Genomic DNA, 24,317 nt, shown 5'->3' with positions numbered 1-24,317 from the left:
CCTTGACTTTCAAGACCTGTTTTTCAACTTAAAACATATTATCACTTGAAGCCAAGTATTTCAGGAATTATATTTAGCACTGATTTTTTTTCAAACTGTGGTGAACTGCCAGAAGAAACTGACTTTGATATGTTGGGTTAAAGAATATTTGTTTTTAATAGTTTTTTAAAAGTATCTATAATTGAGGGCACAAGCAGCTGGAGTAGATTCTGCTAGTCAGATCAAGTTTAAGTGAGTGGGGTGCGGAGGAAGAGCCTTCAGCATTGTAACCTCCTCCATGATTATAGACCAGATTCTAATATTTTCACTCATGCTAAGTGGATCCTTACTCCTCCATTAGTTCAGTACCATTCAACATAATGAATAATAGAATCCGGTCCTAAAGGAAGCACCATAGCTGCAAGTTCCAGCAGCATAGTGTTGTCTGTTACTGGGAAAGGTACAGATATGAGAAATTAAATACTGCAAAACGGTATTGTAGAAAGCAGACCCATTTATATAATCCAGTATGAAGCGTATCCACTGCAAAACCTGAGTTTGGATTTTTAAATAAGAATAATTGATTTCAAACGGCTCCACAGGACAAAATTGTACTTTTAAAGCACACTGGTCCCCATAGGAGATAGATCTGAGGTTAGAGTAATTATGAAATTGACATACTAATTCAAGTGATTGGATTAACACTTGCCAATAGTTGGCAAAATAAACTCAAGTTGTGGGTCAATGATTTTCAACTAAATGGCAGAGAAAATAAAACCAAACAATCAAACTATAAATTCTCCTGGATTCTTAACTCTCCTAAGATTATCATTAAGTAAACCAGGAAAATATCCCACCAGTGGCAAGCATTTAGTGGCCCAATAAAATATACAATAGACTTGCAGAGCATGCTGATCTTGAGTTGCTCTTCCAAGTTTTGGAAAATGTAGTCCTTGCAAGAAATGTTTGTGTGTGACACACTAAGATGTTTTGTGTTGTCTTTCACTTTCTATTAATGTACCCTTTTATGTTCCAGTAAAGAAAGCTGAGAATGCAGCCTATGTGCTGCTTTCATTTTATTTATGCCATGCATATATGCACACACACACGAAAAATTCTAGTGGTGTGTCTTAAAGTATCAGAGGGGGAAAAACTATTAAACAGTACAGAAAATAAGCCTTCATGAACAACTGTGCAAGTCTTGCCGGAAATCCCAACAGCCTTATACAATTATTCCTTGAGATATCTTGTAAAGAGAACCACAAATGCACTTCTAGATGGACAGATGCAGGATCCTCCCAAGAGCCAAAAGCCTGTGCTCCCAATTTACTCTTACCTTAATTCCATGTTTATTACATTTCATTCATTGCGTTACATCATGCAACCATCTCTCAAGATTTAAAGAACAACATTCAGTCCTTTGAAAAAACTCATAATAATTCAGAAAGAAGTTGCAAAAAGATGGGTAAGTGTGAAACTTAGAGACTAACAAATTTATTTGAGCATAAGCTTTTGTGAGCTTTAGCTCACTTCTTCGGATGCCTTCAGTGGGGGAAGGGATAGCTCAGTGGTTTGAGCATTGGCCTGCTAAACCCAGGGTTGTGAGTTCAATCCTTGAGGGGGCCACTTAGAAATCTGGGGCAAAAATTGGAGATTGGTCCTGCTTTGAGCAGGGGGTTGGACTAGATGACCTCCTGAGGTCCCTTCCAACCTTGATATTCTATGATTCTATGAAATGTGCATGTAAATAAATTAATGTGTAAAAATTTCAGTATCTCTGAATTCTATTAATTTTCAGCCTGTGTACCCTTCACCTATTTTATCACATCTACAGATGGCTGGCCAAATTCTTCCATCAGATGTTTATGTCCAAATCCCAATAAGTAGATGGGACTTACGTGCATTGAGACACAACTTGGGAGAGAATATATTGTCACCTCTATACTTTGTTGATCTTGGTACATACATCCTTAATCCACTATGAAGTGTTTGTGCACTATTTTCGTACGAAAAAAGCCAACCCAAAATACATTGTATTACATTCGGTATCGAACCAACGTGCTTTTTCTGAACTCCAGGGTTTAGCCAGCAGGAGGTGCTCAGCAAGAAGACATCCAAAGAGCAATTTCATTTTCTGAATGTAAGTCCAATAGTTGAAAATAATGCTTAATCTTCAGGAATCTGTGAGCTAGGGTACTTCTCAGTCTATATTATATAATAGTGCATAGTACCATATAGACTATACAGACACATATATAGATATTTACACATGTAGGTGTATTGTACATATACAAATAAACATTTACACATATACAGTGGAATCCTCTACTTAGGTTAACAGAACTTTGCTATATGCAATGGTTCACTTTTACCAGCATTGTAGTGGGCATCTGTCAGTGCACTGAAGAAATCAAAGACCATCAGTCTATCTGTCTATAGATGGATTTCACTGTATTTGAGTTCAGTATAAGTGAATTCCTTTGGCTACCATAAATAAATCACATTTTGGTCTTTGAAATACAGGAGGTCTATAAACTCTTAAATTCCCTTGCCAATTTGATTTCCGGGGTCATCAGATGTCAACTTAGAACCAGCAAGGAAAATTGCTTTCGTGGCTATTCCACAGAAGAGGGCATATAACACACTACCATCTTTTCAGAACATATTCAGGCAATAGCAATCTGGCAAGTTGGGTATTGGGTATATTACTGTATACAACAGACCTAAGTCCAGTAATTTGCAATATCAAAGAGTTAACTTTGCTTTTCAGTTTGTTATGCCATTCTTTCTCACTTTGAAAATTAATGATTTTTTTCCTTCTGACATATGAATGATAAAAAGTTAATCTATGTGAAAATTAAAGCTTGACCCTAAAGGTTAACATTAGTTTGGTAGCTATTATCCAGGTATGTTGCTCTCCTTTCTTAACAGACATGGGAATTAAAAGTTTTGGAAGGTTAGAAAATGCTTTTAAGTAGTCTTCCTACAGGCATGTGGGAAGAAAACTGAGCTGGAGCTAAGCTTCCTGTCAGACAGCTTAGTCAGCAGAAGGGGGTGCTATAGTGTAACCTATTTAAGATGCAAATAGAGTAACTTTTGTAACAGCAGATTAAAGCAAGCATTTTATTCACTTGGCATGCCCACAGTGTACTGAACGTTGGAATCAGGCTTGTCACTGCACACCGCAGGTTATTAATAGCGCTCAGAACAGTGTTGCTAAATGTGCAAGTTAAAAAAGCAAATAAACAAAAATGGATTTATCTGTGGTATTTGTTCTCTGGCAGAATTCAGCAAGGCCCTGCCTTGCACAGAAGATTTGTTAATTCAAGACCATAGAGGCTCAAAGATTTTCCTTTTTTCATGCATCTGATTGACAACCACCTACTGCAGTCAAAAGTTCTTCTAGTATAAGTGATCAATAAACCTAGCATTTTAGAGAGAGACAGTGATTATTTTCAAACTAACCAAACAAATATTAAAAACCGGACAAGTTGGAGATAATCTATGGAACATGACAACTGCTTTCAAAAGGGTCTTCTTGGATTCTGGTGCTCTGGTGAACTACCAGCATGTGAGAAAAGACAAAATCTAAGGCTTCTGCAGGACCAAATCAACACATTGCACTGTGGCTTTACACTTTATTTTCCTATGTTGGCAGGTGTTAGACCAGCAAGTAGGTTTCCTCTCCCTCTACTCGAGCCAGTTCCTGTTTTCTTCATCTCGATCTCCCGGAGACTCATCAAAAACAGGATTTAATTACATCTCAAAAAAAAGGGGGAGGGAGGAAGAGTGTAAACCTGACTCCTTTTTATCTCCTGATACATCTGGACAAGTAGACAATGTGCTAAAACAAAATAAATCTGCCCTGACAGTCACATCAAAGGGTTCAGCTAGGGGCTTGCAGCTACTTAAGGCACAGGAATGTTGTTGCTAAGCATCGCTCTACAACCTATCAGTCCCTTAAAGAAGAGCTTTTTTCTTTCAGAGGGAGATGAGGAAAGCTCAAGAGTGGGAACCAGACTGCAAAGGGAGATTGGGGATTTTGGAGGATTTTGGAGCTTACAGTGAATTGTGAGAAGAAAGGGGGTTTGGTTTTGTTTTGTTTTGCCTCTTGACACACAGTCTACTTTTTTGGGTGGGGGAGGGAGAAGGAGGAGGTAAAGCACATGGATGAAACAAACATCTTTTTAATTTTCCCCGTTGGATCAGAACAGGGAATATCACAGACTTTGCCTTTCTGTCAGATCCCTGTTCTTACAGTAGTGCATTCGAAAGAGAAAGACTGTGACCAAAAGCAATAGCACTAGGACACAGAGCTGATTGTTATTGAAAGCATATTGCAAAATGTGTGCCTAGCCGACATTTCAATCAAACAGCCGGTAAATATACAAGGCTAAATCTAGGAATTCAGCTGGAACGTCAATGTCTGACCACCTCACGACCCAGTAAAGGGAAACTTGGGATGCACACACATGATTTGATGTTCATTTGCTGGTAAAATCTATTCCCTACAGTGAGTGGCCTGCCTTTAAATCTTTTTGTCTCTAGCACTGAGCTCTAAAGGGCTGATTTTCACAACTCTGAATGAAGTCAATGGGAGTCAAGAGTGTGCTGGAAAAAAAAATCTTGATTTTTTTTTCTTTTTTATTATAACCATAGCACTGGCGAAATTGGAAATTACAATTGCACCAAGAGCTTTAATAATACTCCCCTACTTACACTGGTGGATGAAGAAACATATACTCGGTTGCAGATAGGACACCCAGCATAAAAAGTACTACCTTCAAGAAATATTTTCAGCTTTTGTTGCTGTGTTCTGAGAAAGAGAGAGTCAGCAATGAAAAGTTTATTAATACACTATTAAAGCCAATAATAGATCCTTCCCAGTACCACTGAGAGGTAAAAATATTGTAACTATCTACCTAAGCCTTTAAAAAAACATTTAAAATGTAAAAACGGTCATCTCCCTTTTTATGAATTGAACAAAGAAAATTCTGAAACAGCTTCATTCCACATGCAGGGTAGCTATCAACATGAACAATTACTAAGCCTGCGATATTGCACAAATAAATAACACTTAGCATTATCTTCAGCACTATCATATTTATTAAACAGTGACTGAGGACAGTAGTAACCATTTTTACTGTCCCATATAGCTCTTATTTTCTAATTAAACAGGAGATTATTTCCACTGCCAACACAGCCATTTGTCTTATTTGAGTATTACATAATATTTTTTGCCAGCCAAGCCTGACTATGAAAAGGAGTGTTCTGTGTGGTGAACTGTGGCCCAAGTTGCTTTACTGTTTGGTAATCATGGAAATGGGCCATTTTGTGGTGTGTTAATAAATAAACTTTTTGCAATTTCTCCTAAAACATGATAAAGCTCATACTTTGTCCTACCCTCTAGCTTCAATACAAGGGCAATGAGCTGTATTATTAAAGATATAGGTCAAGCAAACCTGACGAATTCAATCCTGTGGGATGCTTTAGAAACTGTTGTCATATTACTGAGATCATTCTGCTGCTCCTAATTATTCCTCTTGGTTGCTTCACATTTCAAGTGATTTCTCTCACACTTATGTCAAAATTTATAAGCTGCTCTGTGTAACAACACTACATTATTTCCTCACTTGTTATGGTAATATAGAACAGAGACTAGGAGAATGCTTTAATCTATCTGACAAGGATAATGTAGTCTAGCATCGTAATAAACTTTATATTTTACCAAGGTTTTTTTCCTACTCAGAAACATTTTATATAGACAGACAACTTAAAAAAACCTAATTGCTACAATAACTTGAATACCCTCTTACCTCAGTTCCTTTTTAAAAGGGAAAATGTTTCAGTGTTAAAGTGTTCACACCAATAGCTCGTGCACCCTCCTTATTCCCAGGTGTGATTGCTATTGTGCAACATGTGGACCGCATTATAAAACTAGTTATTACCGTGTTGAAGCTAAGATCCATGCATTGCACAAACAGTGCACCAATACATGCAATCAGCACAAGGGCTGAACTTCCACACTCCAGCAACACAGCTCAGTCTGACTGGCACAACATTTAAATTGTGCTAAGCAGCTGGAGATGGGTCCAAGATAAAAATCAGCTTTACACATCAATTTCCCCTTCATAGCATTGCCCACCTTTCAAAGACGTTGACAATTTGGGGAAAGATGCCAAGAGAAGAATTGATGGAGGATTTGAATTGTAAAGCTACTGGAGGGGTGCCTCACTGTGGGGGTTAGACCAAGGAGGTGGGGTTTCATTAGGAGTATACTGCAGGATACTCATGGTATCCAAAAGGTCATTCACGTTGGAGAGATATATTAACAAATATTAAATATGCACACAATCTACACTATGAGTAACTCATAAATGGCTTGCACACATCTTGACATTTCATTGGTCTCCCCAGTTTTGTAGGGGTGACTCTACATGCTATAATTGTAGGAGGTTCATAGGCCCCCAAAAGGACTTTCAGGCATCAATACATACTGTAACATTTTGGCAGAATTGTACCAAAACAAACAAACAAAAACAAGCTCCAAACATTTTTTTCCCTTACAACATGCTGATGTAACATTATGATAATATAACGGCCAACTCCACTGCATCAGATAAATGTGCTAACATGGCAAGTCTGCTGTAGTGACAATTTTTTAAAAGTAAGTTTTGATATCTGGTGGTTTTTCTTCTCTGAATACCAGGCTCATCGTTCATATTGTGGTTCTTCCTTGGCTCTGCATCGTCAGAAGGCAAGACCACCTCTGTCTCTAGGAGAGACTGGCTTCCCCTTTTGGAGTCTCCCTAGCACAGTGGCTGTGAACCTTTCCAGACTACTGTACACCTTTCAAGAATCTGATTTGTCTTGCCTACCCCCAAGTTTCACTTCACTTAAAAACTACTTACTTGCGAATTCAGACATAGAAATACAAAAGTGTCACTGCACACGAATATTGAAATATTGCTTGCTTTCTCATTTTTACCATATAATTATAAAATAAATCAATTGGAATATAAATATTGTACTTACATTCCAGTGTATAGTATATAGAGCAATATAAACAAGTCATTGCCTGTATGAAATTTTAGTTTGTACTGACTTGGCTAGTGCTTTGTACGTAGCCTGTTGTAAAACTAGGCAAATATCAGGATGAGTTGATGTACCCCTGGACGACCTCTTCGTACCCCCAGGGTTATGCGTACCCCGTGTTGAGAACCACTGCCCTAGAGAGACTGTTGAAAAATCTTTTTAAGAATTCTGGTAAATTATTATAAACATACCTTGGCCTGGACAGCATAATAGCCTCATCCCTTATTTTGAATTAAAGAAATTCTGGAAATTGCCATGAGAAATGACTGCAAAGTAGTCTTCAAGAATCTCCATTTCAATGTTTTTACTGATCAGTTTAGATGCTGTGACAGCTTTGGAGATGCCCTGTGATAATTTATGAATACGCCTGGTTACTGGGATGTTTATTGTACAAATATATTGGTTTAACTTAATAGGGAGCTGCCTGGAAAAAACAAGCAGGAAGGAAAAGAATGATTCAAGATGATACACAGGATGCTGTAGCCCAGGTCCTGGTCTAAGGATGGAAGAATTGGGAAATTCCACCCAGAGATAGGAGTTAGGCCTCATGCCTTTTCCTAAGTGGGTAAACTCAGACACCAGAAAGGGGACAGAGGTGCAGTCCCTGTAACCTAGAGAGATTCCTATCAACAATTTGGTGAGGAGGAAAACAGAATAGGTCTGCAGGTGCCTCTCCATCTTCGCTACTGTTGTCTCTCTTTCTTTCTGTAAACAGTTCCCTTCCCAATGGTAGACTCACATGGTCCAGAGTGGATAACTTTGTAAGAAATCAGCGGAAGAGATGGGGAGAAAGTGTTTTGTCAGGGATTCTTCCTCTTGATCCCTACCAGAGAAGTTCAATCTTTTCAGTGGAGGAGGAAGATAAAGAATGTTTGTGTTCTTGTGACTCAAGGGATTTTCTCATACATGATTTTTGTTTTTTCCTTCCTGGATAAGAGTTCCTAGATGACCCCAAAAGCACAAACCACCAGAGCTCTATATTTAACTCTGAGAAAGGGCCATAAAGTTCCAATCAGAGAAAGTTCCAGTCCAATTTTCTGTTTCTGCAATGGCTGGGCAGGAGAAGACAAAGACCATCTCTATCTTCTGGACTGATGTTGAAGAGACTCTCTCCTTGTAAAAAAAAGCGACTGAAAGGCAGAAGAGAGCCTACTTCAGAGACCATATACCTCTCCACGTGATGTTGCCACAACTGCTGTTAGCAGACACATTCGAGCTGATGCCCCTTAGCTGTGAAAATGCCTGGAGTAGCTGACAGAGTCTCCATAAGAGTCCTTCACCTCTGGAAACTACTTCCCTGTTGGTCTCAAACATCTCAAATTTGCTGACCTTCGGGGCACATTACAAGGGCTAATTATTTATGCAGGCTTTTGCAAAGGAAGGGACATAGGAAATGGTGTTTATAGGGAAAGTGAATTTTGTTGGAGTTCAGCTTTTGCTGTGGTTAATTATTAGAGCTGGTCAAAATTTTCCTTCAACACAGTGGGCGGGGGGGGGGGGTGGGGTGCGGGGGAGAGAAGAGACAGAAATTGGCCTTTTTAAAGTGAGCATGTTTCACCTACAAAAGTGTTCTTTATTTTAAATTAAAAAAAACAGTCAGCTTCTGGGAAAAAAAATGGTTTTCATTTTTGTGTGTGTCAAAAACTTCCAAAATTTCAGAAAAAAGTTTTGAAAAATATGTTTGTTTTGAATTTTGTCATAGAAAATACCATTTTTTAAACAGGCCAACTTGTAACTTTTAGTGTGACAGCCGGAAATTTTTACTTGTGTTCTGATTGTATTTTAACTTTTGCAAATGTGTGTGAGTTGTGGATAGGCACCTTTCAAAAATAGATCCATTATTAATCAGCAATCAATATATTAAGTCTTAGCTGAAGATTTCAAATCTGAAAGTCCCAAAAGATGAAGGGGTTTAGGACCCAATGCTCCAGTTTAGGCCCATCATTGTTTTAACTTTTAAAAAAAAACTTCCAGAGAAATAATCAGTTGGACTCCAAAACATCCAACTCTTTCACTCATCATTCCCACCCAGTACCACGCAAAATATATGCAATTATTTATATACAGAACACTGACAAATATTCAGGCCATCAAAGAAAACACTGAGGACAGTTTCACATAAGCTACTTATCATTCATGTCTGTAAAGATCCCCTGACGCTTTCTGAAACCATAAGGGCATTAACCCCATCGCCCTGTCCAAATTCTAACTCAGTTTTTCCTCCTAAATTTCACCTGGCTTTTTCAATTGGCTATGATATTACTTCACTTCCTATACTAAACTGTTGCCTTGTATAGCTGTGTAGTTGCTGCATTCCACTCTCGAAGAATTTCAGCAGTGGGTGAAGATACCCTTATATATCATACGTCTTACCAACTGCTTCACAGGGCTGATGTGAGAATTCAGCAGTTAGTGTTTCCAAAGAACTTTGAGACCCTTAGAGGAAAGGTGCAATGGAAAAATAAATTGGTAGCTAATTAATTTGTGCATACCACAGCAAGTTTCATATAATATTGTTCAATATATTTCTTAAATAAATGCTAACATATGACTAAAATCAACAAAACTAAGACATTCAAGAGCAAATGTTCCCCCTACTCCCACTCAGCCTAGTTCTTCCTGCTGCAATTTGGCTATTGAGAAAACACGGTACTCTTATATACCTAGGTATTTTCAAGAGCTATGTATGAGAGAGTGCATTAGGGATAGGAATGATAGTCCTAATTATAAATTAGATATTTTTTAAAAAAATTGTGTTTCAGGTACCATTTTACCAACAACACAGCATATAGCATGCATTAACAATGGACCTACGGAGTGGATAGCCTAGAAATACCTTTTTCCATTTTTAATTTCCTTGATTCTCATTTTTTTCTTTTTAAACAGCAGTTGTAGCAATCTCATATAAATAAGCAGACATATGCAGAAAAAATGCATACACCTATAAAGACAGACAGTATATCTACTGAGACAGCTAGTTTATGTGAGCTGGACTCATTCTCACTTGAAAACAGAAGAGACTTCAAAGTAACCTACCAAACGTTTTGAAAATTATGAAAGATATCATGGATCACTAAACTTGATAGAGATGCATTTATTTTTTTCATACTGGCAAAGGGGTTCAAAACCATGGGATACAGTTAGGAGCAAAATTCAAACTAGGATTTGAAGTGGGGAACTCAGCCAGAACTACTTCAGACAAAGAGTAATAAACATATAAATTAAGTTACACCAAAGAAGGAATGAAGCCTAGAGTATAAAGTGAACGAGTTCAAGATACATCCCACATTTTTGTTTGGAGGACAGAGGTAATTTAAAAATGTACAATGAAAAACCAAGGACATGGAATTAAGATAATCTCAAAATTACTCTGTGATGTTCAGCCACATGGCTTTTTCCTTTTCCTAAAATGTGTTGTCTTCTTATGGCCAGTAGGGAGAACATGAAATAATACAGGATAATGCTTTATTCAGTCATCATTTATGATACTGAAGTACAGCTGGCCAATTAAATATCAGGCTCAGATATTTTGGGTTCACGTCAATTTACATCAGCATATTACGACATTTATCCTGGTGGGGGTCATTCCATGTCATTGTTTGAGTATTTGTGGATTTCTATGGAGTTTGATTCTAACCTCATTCTCACTGGCCTATATCATGAGTAAATTCCATTAAAGTCAATGGTTTTACACTAGTATAGCTGGTGGAAATCAGACCAGAATCAGGACCAATGACCCTAGATAACTTGGTGGTTGGCATTATATAAGGTCTTGATTCTGCATTTGGAAGGTACGGGTGGCAGGGGATTCACAAATTAAACTCCCTAATTCCTATTTAAATGTCTTTTATTTGTTTTGAGAAGTGGTTGTTTTTTAAAAACTGTTAGCACAGAAGTATATGGGGTTGGGGGAGGAATCAAATCTTCAGATCAGTTTTTCAGGATAGTGGATTAATTATTATAAAACTGCAAAACTGGGATAGAAACATAGTGAAAAAAAAGAATCTTTAATGTACTTTTAAAATAACTTGAGCAAACGTTGCTTTCATATCCCTGCCTCCTTTGCTGCAGTCAGACCTCTTCAATGACACACGTACAACAGATATAAAAATCATGTCAGATCTCTTAGGAAGTTGAGGTTTAACAGAGATTTATTCCCAGCTATATTCATTCTATTCATTCTGAAACTTATGGCAGAAGGAAATAAAAAGAAAGAACCTGAAAAGCATGTAATATCATCCTTTTTTAGCACTGGATGTGGGTCTCAACAAGAGTCTTGGCATGACTTCGGTTTTTAGATTATTTAAATCTCAACGGGTGAAAAAACAAAAAAAGTTTGTTTGACATCTTGATTTTTCACATCAAAACTCATTTTCTGTTGATCACATGTTATGAGGTAATACTAAAGTGTTTGTTCTATAACTGTAAAATGTTTGTTCTGAAACTAACTCACCAAATTGGAAAAAAACTTCACCTGATGCAAACTGCTGGATTCCTACAGAAGGTAGGACCTGCACATCAGGAAGGACTATTGAATCCAAATGGGCCACTGTGGAACAAAGACTTTGCCAATTGCTCCCCACACCTACAAAGAGGCTATGTGAAGAAGCACTCATCCCATCAGCCTGGACTCTAGAGGGGGGATAAAAATCCCTAACCAGAAGGAATTAGGGTCTGTTTATGCTCTTTGACTCTAAGGGCTAAGATTCCTAAACATAAACAAGAGATCCCCACGCTGCTTGTCATATGTCAGCCCTAATTGCAACATGATGAAGAAAGGGATCTGACTAACATCTGCCATGTGTGGTTCATTCTCCCTTTCATTCTTTCCCCAGTGGGTGAACTGTATGTACAGTGGAGTGTTTTGTTTTGGTAGGGTTTGGGGTTTCTTAAATGTACCATTGCTGTGTCTGTTAGTAAAGGAAAGGTCACATATGTATGCTTTGCACTTGGAATGGAGACACCAGATCTAGAATCACTCTAGTCATTTCATATTGAGACACAGGAAGAACTGGGTATATTTCCATTACTGCTATTGTAAGAACTTACATCACATACAGAGATATTCCCATCTCAGTGCACAGGGAGTTATGCATTCATAATCAGGGGAGTTGCTTGCCCCGATCCAGACAAAATTGGTCTGACCTATGCTGGTGCCTGTGAGGCTCACTTGGGTAAGACTTTATTTTCCCAACTTTTCTCTTGCTCTCTGCCTCAGGGGCAGTAGCTGAGATAGACAGACCCATTTTAAAGGATTTGTTTTATATCCATTGTCTTGATCTTCCCATTTTTCAAACTGCCTTGTTCCCCGGATGCTGAAAACTTTTCTATTCCCTTGTATTGCACGGCCCTGATCACAGCTGCTGAATCCTCTGCTGTATGTAAATTAACGAAAGAAGTGAACGTGGATCATTTTTGCAGTGTATTCTGTTAATACGCTGAGGATATAAATACAAACAGAGATTTGAAGAAGATATAGTCAACTTGATATTGTAACACTTAACATGTGAACTGAAACTCTAATTTCATATCAAGCCTGGAGAAAGGTATTCATTTAAACACATTTTAAAAGCCATATTTTCCAGTACTTTTTTTCTGTGCACTCACACCTGCCAGAAGTGAAGAGTCACAGATACGTGAACCACAGGTGAAAAAAGCCTTTTCCTAGAAGAAAACCAGAAGGATCCACCCTTACTTCTAACGAATGTCTCTCATCAGGTTCTCACCGGTTAGTTGAGACAAAGGATACAGCCTCAAGTTAAATCAAGTTAAATTAAAATACAGATAATTGTCAGGGCTGGTGCATGGGCAGCCCAGCATAAGGGTTAGAGTCAGGTACATGTCAGATTGGTGTAAACTCTTATCAGAACCCTGCCAATGTTTGCCGTTTTTCAGGCTCATATTCTCTGCTGTGGCCAGTTTCTATTGGGTGCAGTAGAAAGAGAGCTGGTTCCAGTTCACTGACTCTTTGGCTGGCTGCGATGGGCAATGATTCCATCAGAGTGTTGCTCTAACTCCACCCAGCTGGTCATAATTCTCAAGGGAACATCTGCCATCTGTAGATAGCCAGACATCACAACCTGGCCATGGTCCATAACTCCCTATTACCTTAAGATTGGGTGAGAGATGGCGGCATAGGAGCCAGCTAAACTGGCTCTATGCCTTTTAGGGACTCTCTACTGCCAGGGGAATCCCCAGTGGGAGAGTGTAGGCCAGCAACCACTCCCTTTGTTCTCCTGACTTGGGCCAGAGAATCTGGCCCTACAGATTTTTAAATCTGTATTTTCACTGACCACTGAAAAAGATCAACAAGTACCTAAATTTGCTTTTCAAAATGTAAAGTTGGCTCTGCTGGACAAATTGTTTCCAAGTACTTTGTGTATTTTCATCCACAATAAGAAATTTACTTGTTAATAAATTAGTATGTCAAAGCTAAGCTTCCTTAGACAATTACGTTTTTTCCCTATGCTGCTGCTAGCTGCTGAAGCTCATTCCTGCAAGACTTTCAGAAAAAGGCAAAAGAAGACAAGTTAAGAGAATGACTGACTTAGTTTCCTTCTCATACTTCTGATGCTTCCTCTGTTTATTATTTCTTCTCTGTTGCTTTTCACAGATGGCAAAATGAGATTTATTGCCGAAGAAAGTAGATTCTGTATCTTCTTGTTTTCAGAGGTATCTGTTGCCTTTTCAGTTAGCAAACACTATCAGGTGGTTTCCTTTAACTTATGCCATTAGAACTTCTATACTGACATAATATGACAATAGGATATATAAGTACATTCTATCTGGATGTACCTGGAAATTTTCAGAAGCACTTATAAGCAGCAGCTGACTTATCCAGATACTTTCAAGGGTTTTATGCTAGAATTATATAATGAGATCTTTTAGAAATCATCATTCATGGTGCCAAACCTTTGTCCACCAGATTTGACAAGTTTTTATGTTATACCCAGATTGTTCTTTTAAGCAAAGGAGAGATACCATTCTGTAATCTAAAGAATAGTGCATAAATCTAGGATAGAATATAAACAGAAATATTCTCATAATGGGAAGAAATCTTGTAATATAATAATTTTAAATCCTCTTTAAGTGTCCTTTGACACTTGATACCAAATCTCTGAAAGCTTTCAAGAGGTTTTTCCACAAAAAATAATCATCATAATGCTGACAGGACACAAGAACCACAGGTGTTATATAATGGACTTCAGCATGTTAGTCAGAATTGGAATAATTTGTTCAACCCTCTTTGTTTGAAAGGACAAGAGCTGTACAGAGGATCAAAAGAAATTTCCACCTGATAATTCCATTTGAGTAACTGCAGCCTTGAAATCAGCTTGTAAAATCACCAGAATGCAGTGCTACAGACTAGGGACCGAGCGGCTATGCAGAAGTTCTCCAGAAAAGGACCCAGGGGTTACAGTGGATGAGAAGCTGGATATGAGTCAACAGTGTGCCCTTGTTGCCAAGAAGGCTAACGGCATTTTGGGCTGTATAAGTAGGAGCATTGCCAGCAGATCGAGGGACGTGATCATTCCCCTCTATTCGGCATTGGTGAGGCCTCATCTGGAGTACTGTGTCCAGTTTTGGGCCCCACACAAGAAGAAGGATGTGGAAAAAATGGAAAGCGTCCAGCGGAGGGCAACAAAAATTATTAGGAGGCTGGAGCACATGCCTTATGCGGAGAGGCTGAGGGAACTGGGATTATTTAGTCTGCAGAAGAGAAGAATGAGGGGGGATTTGATAGCTGCTTTCAACGACCTGAAAGGGGGTTCCAAAGAGGATGGATCTAGACTGTTCTCAGTTGTACCAGATGACAGAACGAGGAATAATGGTCTCAAGTTGCAGTGGGGGAGGTTTAGGTTGAATATTAGGAAAAGCTTTTTCACTAGGAGGGTACTGAAGCACTGGAATGGGTTACCTAGGGAGGTGGTGGAATCTCCTTCCTTAGAGGTTTTTAAGGTCAGGCGTGACAAAGCCTTGGCTGGGATGATTATTTGGGGATTGGTCCTGCTTTGAGCAGGGGGTTGGACTATATGACCTCCTGAAGTCCCTTCCAACCCTGATATGCTATGATTCTATTATAAGATTCCAGGAGCCAATTACCAGGATTCAGGCCTGGTGGAATACCAGCAGATCAGAACTGAGACACAAACTGGAGGACAAGGATCAAGAGCCAGTTACCAGGAATTAGGCAAGTTAGGACACCAGGAGGTCAAGATCGGGTGACAGAAACAGAGGGCAGGAACCAGGAGGCAGTTACCAAGAGTCAAGCCGAGTCAGGATACCAGGAAGTCAGGAACAGGTAAATACCAGGCAAAGTTGTCTCTGGCAGGGTCAAGCCCCATTGTATAGACAACTTCCTGTTTCCTCCTCTGGCTTAAATGGGGGCTGCAGCCCAGTTAGGAGCCTTCCAGCTCTTCCAATCAGAATGTAGGGGCGTTCCAGCTGGGCTTTATGGACCCGGGTCCCAGCTACTGTCTGTGCATGGATGGGAGGGGCACTGGAATGCAATGACTCCCAGAACTCCTGCGGGACTGTATAATACTTATAAACAGGTCTCCCATATCACAGGGGAGCATGCCTTAGTCACTTTTTCCCCTACCAGTAAAGTCAATGATGTCTTCTTAAATCCTTCTTTCCCCCCCGCCCCCGTCTCCCCCCACAGGAGAAGAGATTTTTGCATATCCCTGCTTACTCTTACAAGGAGACAATCTCACATGAAATCCTGTACTCATAAGATTTTTCGCTTTTGCAGGAGAGAGAGATCTGGATACATTTCTAGACATTGGGATGTTCGTCCAAACAGAACCCAAGATCTGTCCATCACTAATTAATACAGTTCCTCAATTCATTCTCCAATAATCAAAACCATAAGAGTTCTGATGAAAAGTAGTTATTCACGCACAGCAGCTGCTTTCTGAAATAACTGTGTTTAGAGAAAACTATCCAAATGAGCAAAAGACATTGTATCCAGATGTCGGATAAAATTCACTGCAAAAACAAATCTTAAGTGATGTCCTGAACAGGGATGGCTTTAAGCACATGTGCTTTCCTGAATCAAGGCACTATAAGTACCATTGTTATATCATGTATAACACACATATATATTATCTTTCAGAGAGATTGCTTTCAGTATAAGCAATTCTTTTTGCTACCTTTAATAGCATTTAGCTAATGTCCTGTGTTTTGTAATATATTTTATACTTCACAAATTAATTCAGTATTTTTAAAACTTACTGCTGTACCAAGTAAACCAACTAACAACACTACCCAGGCTGCTTAGAAAAGAAAGATGTTAGCATGGTGTTTTACTCAGCAGGAAGAGCGTTGAGCGCATTTTTAATGATTTACCAGTTCTACTTGACTGAGCTTGCACCCTGTAAATGGATCATATGATCACTGATCACAGGTTAAACTGCTTTTGTTTCTCGCATGGCATGGACTGAAGGCTCGTTGTACAGTACCAGAGGTTCGTGTGCAGCTCTGTGTAAGACAAGGTGAGGTTACATACAACAGGCAGTTAATGGCTCATACCAGCAAGCCCTCAACTGAATGCGGCACATGAGGTTGAATTTTAAAGAGGTAGCTGACCTTGCAGCTGGGAGCTTTAACTGTGTGTTTTTACCTATTTATACCTGGATAAGTAAACACTTACTGAATGCTGAAAGGGCCTGAAAGCACTAGGTTAGCCAGAGGCTAATCCCTATTCTCCGTGGATGAAAGAACACAAAGGAAAAAAGAAAGTTTTCTGCCTCAGGTAACACAAGGTAAACCTGTAATAAGGAGCTCCATTTATTTTAACCTTAATGTTGCCATATCTACATTTCTAATGAGCTCTCAGCAGTTAAAAATAAAATACTGCCCTGTTCTAAGAATGACAGAAATGTCAGAGCAATAGCAACAGAGTATCAGGATGCTGTGGGCAATGAAAACCAAAAGTGTTCCAAAAGGCCCTCTTAATGTAGGGACCGAATCCTGATTCCACTCAAGTCTAAAGGAAAACTGACATTGACTTCAATGAGCCCTTGATCTGGCCCTAAGCAAGCATCAGAAGAAACAGCGACCACAGCTTCTCTAGTTCTAGGGTTTGACCCAATTTAAAATGCATCCAACATTCATGTTGCAGAAAACAATATGAGCTACAGACGATTCAAGGACTTTTAACTGATTCTAGCTTTCAGTTCCTATGGGGTGGTATTCTAATGCAGGAGCCATAATATATTCTTGTTGATTCATAGCCTTATACTTTCATTTCAGTGTTTAATGTTTTGGACCAATACTGCTAAGAGAACCAATAAACACCTTTGTTAACAGATGCCTTTGCAGCAAGAAGTGTAATGTACTGAAGTGTTTGAGAGAGAGTGAGAATGCTTTTTGAAAATTTCTATTTGCTTTTCATAGGTCAAGCAAGGGCTTGGTGGCTAAAGACTTTTTTTACAATTTGATCCCAAGTGAATTCTTGAGCATCAGCCTAAGTAAAAAAAATTTCAGAATCCATAATCATTCAGTTATTTCTCCATGAATATTACAACCTCTACTTTATATTTTGCAAATAATGTAAGAAAAGTAAAAGAGAGAGAGACTTCAAAAGTTTCAGTTTTCTCTTTTAAAAGCTTCAGAACTTCACTCCCCAAAACCTTATGGTTGATAAATACTTCTAAATACACAGTTAATACAATGTTCTACTTAAAAACAAACTAAATTTTTCCTCAACAACATATTCCTTTTCTCTCACTCTCTCTAAATATCAAACACATGCTCAAGATTACCCCCCTTTGCTCCTCCCCACACACAGCGAAGACTCTAAATATTGACTTGTAAATTACAAACCCACATAGTGTCTATGGGTTGGAGGTCAACATCTCACCTCAATATAGCAGGCTCTCCTAAATAAAACAGGTTTTAATTACAGAGGAGTGAATGGGTTCACTCAACACAAGAAAAACTCCAATCCTTAGCCCATCTCTTGAAGACAGTCACAGTTAACTATTATTTTCAGGTACTTCTGCTCTTCCAATTAACACCAGAAATGTTAAAATACCATCATAACTACTATTCATGTTTTGCTTCCAGCCCAGCATCTGAACTTTTTGGTGTATATCCAAATTAGACCTGGGCCTGAACCAAAGCCCCATATCCTTGGGGAAGTTTGGATTCACATCTGAACTTCATGGCTTCCTCCATCTTCAGTGAACCACATTATAATCTGACCACTTCCAAACTTTTGGGGTAATTTGCATCCAGAACAAAACTTTGTGGCATGGGCCATTTCTCATTTGAACTCTAGGTTCTCTCATAACTAGGTCTATGATTTCTCATAACTAGTATGTGATTACATGTGATCGATTAAGGACATAATTAAACAAAATATGTAATGCTTATATGCTTACATATTTATGTATTTTGCTGAACTGAAGCCCAAATCACTATTTTATCCAGACTCTGTTTAACTGTAATTAACTGTAAACTGCTTGATTATACCTTGAATACAAAAGGCACTATAAGAAAATCATATGCTAAATATGTGTCAATGAATTTTTTCCCACCAAAGTTAATAAAGATCGTATGTGAACAATATTATAAAGTCATTTATTTCTTTTTAAATGTAGCTGTATAAATAACTTAATAACCAAGAACAATATTTGGTTGTTTTATGATGCCACCCAGAATTTTTTTTAAACTTAAAAAAACAGATGCAAAAGAAATATTTCCCTGATAGTCAGGTTATATCTTAGCTGGAAAAATATCATGATAGGGGGAAAAAAAGAATTCTTGGATCTAAGATAAATTTTTAATAGACTTTATTAAATTTACATTGATCCATATGCAAAATAATTTGTTTACAATTTGAACGGAGACTTATAAATGGAGCCTAACTCAATAAAGGAGAAGACTGGAAAACAACAGCTGTATGGTTATTAACACATTAAGCCATTACAAATATTAAATGTTGCATGTGTACTTTGATTTGTAAACAGAGTCAAATTAGCCCTTTAAATTTGTTTGGCCACAAGGGACCTGATTTTAAAAAATAGGAGCATGCAATTGTTGGAGCTTAAATTAGGCATGTACACATGTGCAATCATAGTATTTGTGTGCATAAATTAGGAGTGTAATATTGACCACAGCCAGCGGTTAAAATGATGTTGCAAAGAGAATGCATGTGTCATGATTAAAGCTGAAGACTGTGGATTAGGTTGCCTGAGTTCTATTTCTAGCTCTGTTACTAAGTAACTGAACTTCTCTCTGCCTCATTCTATCCCCCTTTCTGTAAAATGGGTATTCTAACACTTACCTAACTGACGGTGCTGTTGTTGGACCCTTAACTAGTGCTTGGAAAGTGCTTTGAGATCGTTGAATGAAAGGAGCCATATAACTGCAACAGTATTATAGTTAGCTATGCAGTGGCATGCGTATGGCTATGTGCAATGCACTATTTGTCATATCGTATAACTAAACATGAAAGTTCAGTGCATGTTACAATTCTGAGAAAGGGCACTTTAAAGGGGTTAATTAAAGTGGAAAGAAATATTCCTTCTGTTTCTCTACAGAAGAGACTAAAATAAAACTTAAGGCCTAACATACATATATTGATCACTATAAAATAATGTTAAGTTATGATTGAAATTACTATAGCATAAGTTGAATACTAAAATGATGTAAAAATCAATGAATGTGCTCAAGGCAAAACCAGTAGCAACATGAAACATTTTTGGAAATGGGGGTAGAACTGTCAACTTTTCCTGATATACCAGGACTTCTACACTCTCACAAAGTAGCCACAAATTAATGGATCTGAAGAATCCCTCACCCACACACAGCAAGCTCTGTGACATCAAGGCACTTACACCAGTGAGTGGAGTTGCCAGGTAGCCATTTCATCCCTCATCATTCCCTGCCACTGAACCTGACTTACACAATAACGTTTCTACAAGTATTTTTTGTGGATTTCCATTTTTTTACGTGCACCAAAAATGTTAATTTTTGGTGAGGTTGCTGAGTGTTGGATTCTGCAAATATATTTGGAGATTATTTTCTGGCTTGGCCTTCTCTGTACATCTGAACTTGTCAAAACATTGAGGGTTTCAAAATGTGATCCAGATTTTACAGTTATAGCTAGGACTTGTTCCAAAGTATATTTTAAAAAAGAGAGAGAGGGAGAAGAGGGGATGCATGGGGGAAAGGAAAAAAAATTATTCAGGAATGATGAATACGCTGGAAAGATGGGAAAGTCTCACTCTTGATCGAAGTAAAGAAAACAAACAACAGGCACAGAAGAAACAGGTGTCTTTTCAATTGCAAACTTTTGAAAAACATATGGAACCCTACCCTAAGTCTCTTCCATTCCCCTGTCCTAAACAAATTTAAGAATCAAACCTCCAGGAATTTTATCTTCCAGTCTTACCTACTCTTCTTCCACTTTCACCTCTTCATCACTGCATTCAGTGTTTAACTGTAGCTCTTCACCAACACACTGTTTTTCTTAAGGACCAACATAACATCCAACTTTCCCTTCACATTTAATATTCCTTGTTTTTTTTTAATTCTCCTTCTTTCAAAACTACTACTATTCTAAAGATAAATTACTTGATGTAGACATTTGCTTCTTGCTGTAAAAAGGCAAACATGGAAAGTAAAATCAGCAAATAGCAAAAAAAAAAAAAAAAAAAAAAGCAGGTAGCCCTGGGACAGCTGCTGGCGAGAAAGGGGACTGAGCTAAGGTTATGAGCATCTGGATATGAAAAAGGGAGAAAAACAGGTTTGGGTAGAGATCGGGGGTACTTAATTTTGAAAGGTACTTGCAGGGATAACTGCATGTGATAAAGGATGGCATGGTTATAAGCATGCCTACTTAGGCAAGGTGAGAGTATGGATAGCATATTTTGCCAGAGTCGATGCTATTTTGCAGCGAGAAATTGCAAAACAAGTAGGAGCAAGTAGCTCTGAGACAAGGGATCTACAGCACAGGAATTTCTCTTTGGGAGAAGAGACATCAACGGCTATTAAGTAGCTGCCACTTATCATCAGGTAGGGAAAAGAGGAAGAGGGATTGTGAAGGGAGCACTTGGAGAGGCCTCTGAAATGAATACATTAGGCATACATTGAGCATCTCCATTTTTTGGGTGCTCACCAAGCGTTTTCTGAGAATTGGTCCCCTTTAAAGTGTTTTAAGGTGGGTAACCAAAATCACTAGTTACTTTTGAAAATTTAGGCCATACTTTTCTTTTGAAACTGAATGTCTAAGAGCTCATACAATCCTGACGACCTTTTTTCATTTCAACCACAGAAAGGGAGAGAGGGAGGTGGGAAAGATGGTTTTACAGCATTAACCAGGATTCTAGGCAGGCTGTTCCCAAACTGAAACAAAGCTTAAATACTATCTATTCATAAGAACTGGTAAATTTCGTGCAAAGCAAGTTTCACTCTGTTTGTTTAATTTTTTTAGTCATGAACAACCATATGGCCACAGGACCAGTTTCTCTTGCTCTGGAGAAAAGATCTCAATCAAGGGTGAAAGGAAAATTTTCAATAAAAAACAAACTGACTTCAGTGTAAGCCCCTTCAATGTAAGAAGGGTTATCTCAGAAAATGAAGAGAAAATGGATATAGAAAACAATTATCCGAACACCGTATTACTGTGTTACTAATGGGACAGGGCACTTAACAAATGTAAGGGGCCTAAGTTACTATATAATGATAACCTAGAGACCAGTCACTTGTACAATTTTTAAACTCCAGCTGGAATAATATAAATAAATAAATTATATATATGAGATAAGGAAACATGGAAACTCCACATAGTCTGCCAAGATCCATAGAAATGATAAGTCACTCCTGCCATTTAGAGCCAGCCTAATCATTTGTGTAACTAAATGCACAAGAGCCCATTTAATGTGATAAGCCTCTTATCAAAGCATCTCTGAACAAGATGATCCACCCACATTACAAAGCTGTTTATCTTGTACAAGGCATCCCAAAAGCATAATGTGATATCACACACCTTTTACATTCCAGAGTTCTGAACAGAGCTTGAGCATTTGAAGACTAGAGTTTAAACCAAGTGGAAGCCAACAAAGATGCATTTGTTTTTCTTATACAACTACTGGAAAAAATAGAACCAGGAAGATACCCTCCAATTATGTTTTTATTCCTGAAGAAACAGAAGAAGGTGAAGATAGATTTCAAGTGGCACCTCCCCTTCGCTTTTCAGACAAATTGTTGACTTCTCTTTTGTCTTCTCTCTGAACATGGTGCATATGTTCTTCTATTCAGAATGCCACTCTTTGTCATTCATTAATCCATAGGAATAGCTCTCCTGTACTGAAATGCCCCCAAAAGTCAGCTAGCTGAGTGGAAAGTAATGTATGATAGTCAATTTTATAAAGTTTACTTATTATAAATTAACCAGGTAATGGGTATCACTAAGTAAAAGGATTAACTAATGATGAGCCACGGAGTACAGCTCCATGAAAAACTGTTAAATCTACCCATAAGGTTGACTGAAGTAAAAATGTGAATTAAGAGCTATGATAAAGTGATATTAAGGATATTTGTCCTTAGAGACCCTCATTATCTGATAAATGTTTAGTAATGTTTATTATTTCATTAAAAACATTTTTTTCCTATTTGAAAAAAATATATAGTAGACCTTCTGTGGATTATACATTTCTAATGTTTTCGTCAGAGCTGGATGTTGCATGGTCTGTGCTTTCCCAGGGTCAGGCTGAAAGCAAAATCTCTAAAATTCAATCTGTGCAAGATTGAAATGATGCTAATGACTAGAGAGAAAGAGAGAAGTTCCTACTATTGCTAATAGATGTGACTGATTTGCCCTTCATTTGAGAGGTTCACCATTTGGGGATTTTCCAGGATCCCAATTTGTCCTTACAATCTCTGGTCACTTTGGAAGCTAGAACTGCAGTGGGTTAGGTAGTTGTGACAATTTCTTTGAGATCCAGACCTTGCCAGTATTAGACTGGATAATTGCAATGTGCTCAGAGTGAGGCCACACTTGAAGATCAGACAGAAGGTACAGCCACAAAATGAAGCTACTCCCAGCAAATAGAACAATTTGATCCACTGAGAATACATCTCACCACTTCTCCAATAACTTCACTGTCTTGTCATTTTCTTCCAGGTGCCATTCAAGGCGTTGACTTTGATCTATAAAAACCTATAGAGCTTGGGTCAAAGTTATCAGGGCAATCACTTCTCCCTCAATGAGTGACTGTGAGAGCTGAGGACAGGACAAGCCCCCCTGGCCCAGCTTTAAACCTTTGAAGGGTTGGTGGCAAAGTGTTCACAATGCATGGCCCTTGACTCAAATTCATTTGTCTCACTGGTCCAATTGACCTGAACTCTCTTGTGCCCTTAGGACACAAGAGAAGAGCTCTCTGTTTTCTCACATTTTCCCCTGAGGGATGAATAGATGGATAGAATAGACCTAGAGGCCTGTAGATTTTTAGGACTGGCTTTTGCACACAACCCTCTGAGCCTTGAAAAATAAGCAAAAAATAATATATTGTGTTTTATATACATGAAGCCTGAGATGGTTTTAAATCTAAAAAATGATTGGTAACTAATGTACAACATTTAGAAACAATAAGAGCAGGGAATAAAAGGCCTCATATTTATTGCTTATATGCAATGATAGAAAATGGATTGCTAATGGAGAGACATCTTTAGACTTAGGGATGCTATATTAAATGCTCTGTTAGGAGCAGTGTCTGATTGAATTTGTATTCCTAGCTTGTTGGTGCACTAGTGTCTAACACGTTTACTAGCACTAAGGAGCTCTGCTAAGCTAAGCATACTAGCTAAGGAGCTGATTTGAGAAGAAAACTTAGACAATGGTGGGTGGGGAGGAAAGACTATAAAAAGATTCAGGATTCCTCTAGAGGCAGAAGTGAAAACATCAACTCCTTTTGTATCTTCACAGAGTGAAACTAGAAAGGGCATTAAAAAACCCTTCTTGGAGTCTTCATCAAACTCTTACATTTAACAGCATTAGTGTTAAGTATGCAAACGTTCATCCCACTGATCATTATGGTATCAAGAACTAATTTTCCTCTTTTTAAGAGCTTATATGTCACATCACACCCCTTGGGCCTTCCAGAGAAGTATTTAAATGCCTAACTGGGGGAAAAGAAAAGCATTCCAGACAGCCAGGTGTTACTGATTCACCCATTAAAACTTCAGTTATAAAATATCCCACACAATGGTAAAACATTTCAGTCATTAGA

At 38.3% G+C, this 24,317-nt stretch overlaps 1 protein-coding gene across 1 annotated transcript in view; it reads right to left on the bottom strand.

Moving 5' to 3' along the window:
- Positions 1 to 24,317, bottom strand: part of LRMDA (leucine rich melanocyte differentiation associated) — a 935,990-nt gene that overhangs the window by 143,282 nt on the left and 768,391 nt on the right. The gene's annotated exons all lie outside the window — the stretch shown is intronic.

This window comes from Eretmochelys imbricata, chromosome 7 (assembly GCF_965152235.1).
Source record: "Eretmochelys imbricata isolate rEreImb1 chromosome 7, rEreImb1.hap1, whole genome shotgun sequence".
NCBI classification, from domain to species: domain Eukaryota; kingdom Metazoa; phylum Chordata; order Testudines; family Cheloniidae; genus Eretmochelys; species Eretmochelys imbricata.
The sequence above is the reverse complement of the archived record's forward strand: the minus strand, read 5'-3'. Positions and strand labels throughout refer to the sequence as shown.